Raw genomic sequence first — 1,755 nt, forward strand, 5'->3', positions numbered from 1 at the left:
ACGGAGTGAGCTCCCATCTCTGGCCCCAGGTCCTGCCAACCAGCAGTTCGAAAACAAGAAATTGCAAGTAGATAAATAGGTACCACTTCAGGGGGAAGGTAACAGCATTCCGTATGCCTCAGCGTTTAGTCATGCCAGCCACATGACCACAGAAATGTCTTCAGACAGTGCTGGCTCTTCAGCTTGGAAGTGGAGATGAGCACTGCCCCCTAGAGTCGGATTAAACTAGCTTTTGAGCAAGGGAAACCTTTACCTTTACTATCAGACAAGTTATACTTTTGCATAAAACCCTTTGCTCTTTTGGGATTAGGTGTATGGAAACGGTTTTAAGAATATAGTATTTGATGTTTTCTAAAGACTTATTTAGGAGCTGCGGTGGCTCAAGTGGTTAAGACGCTGAACTGCAGGCTGTGGAAGGTCGGTGGCTCAGCAGTTCGAGACCCGAGTGTGCCGCATGACGGAGTGAGCTCCCGTCTCTAGTTCCAGCTCCTGCCAACCTAGCAGTTCGAAAGCAAGAAATTGCAAGTAGATAAATAGGTACCACTTCAGTGGGAAGGTAACAGCGTTCCGTGCGCCTCGGTGTTTAGTCATGCCGGCCACATGACCACGGAAACGTCTTCGGACAGCACTGGCTCTTCGGCTTTGAAACGGAGATGAGCACCGCAACCCTAGAGTCGGATTCGACTGGCTTTCGAGCAAGAGAACCTTTACCTTTACTTTTAAAGACTTATTTATTTGGCTATTTCTAGTCTGCCTTTATCACTGAGACTCAAGATGGATTACATAGCACAAGTCAACTCCATTCAACAGGGTGGGACATCTAATTAACAGCACAATAGGCCCCAATACACCAATCCTGTTGCTGCCACAGATTAAGCATAACCACGGGATCCGTCCGTCCGTCTCTCCCCGGTCTAGAAGTTAATCTAAATCACTTTTCAGTATTCCAACTGCTGCTCGGCTCTATCGCCAGAAGGACCTAAAGTGCTGAGGACACCTTGTGGCTGATAGAATTAAGTCTCCATTTTCTTTTTAAAGTACTATCTTTGCGGTGGGTGCTCCGAAGTCACTGTGATACTTGCAGCTGCACTAGCCACCAAAATATACCCCAGGCCATCATGGGATCTATAGTTGCTAAATCTGTGGGAAGGGAAGGTGGCTGGCTACCCTGAAATGCAGCCTTCCTAAAAGGTACTCCATGATTACCAGGTCATTTTTTTTGTTTTGGTAGTACAGACTCTCCCCCACCTCGCTGTATGGTAGGGTGAATATGCCCGTACAGCAGAGGTCCCCAACCTTTTCAAGCCCGTGGGCCCCTTTGGAATTCTGACGCAGGGCGGTGGGCACAGCCACAAGAGGCAGAGCCAGCTACAAAATGTCAGGCAGTGAGGTTAGGCATAGCTCTAAGTCACTCTGCAATGTTTCAGGCAGAAACAGGATGCCTTTTTAAATGGATATGTTTTAAAAATATTTTCTTGCATACGCACAGTTAGTGAACGATCCTCATTCAGGGGTCGTTTCGTAGAAAAAGAGCTAGGGGAACTCATTAGCATAACTCATTAGCATATGCCACCCCCCTGACATCACCGGAAGTGTCATAAGGCCACACCCCCTGACATCACCGGACGTGTGTCATAAGGCCACACACCCCGCCCTCAACGGTCCCGGCCGCCACCGCCGGCCTTGCAGCTCCACTGCCGAGCCCCATGAGGGGCCCGGCGGTGGACCTGCAAGGCTGGCGGGGGGACAAAACAG

Source organism: Gekko japonicus, unplaced genomic scaffold, assembly GCF_001447785.1.
Source record: "Gekko japonicus isolate JY-2015 unplaced genomic scaffold, Gekko_japonicus_V1.1 scaffold1229, whole genome shotgun sequence".
Classification (NCBI taxonomy): Eukaryota; Metazoa; Chordata; class Lepidosauria; order Squamata; family Gekkonidae; genus Gekko; species Gekko japonicus.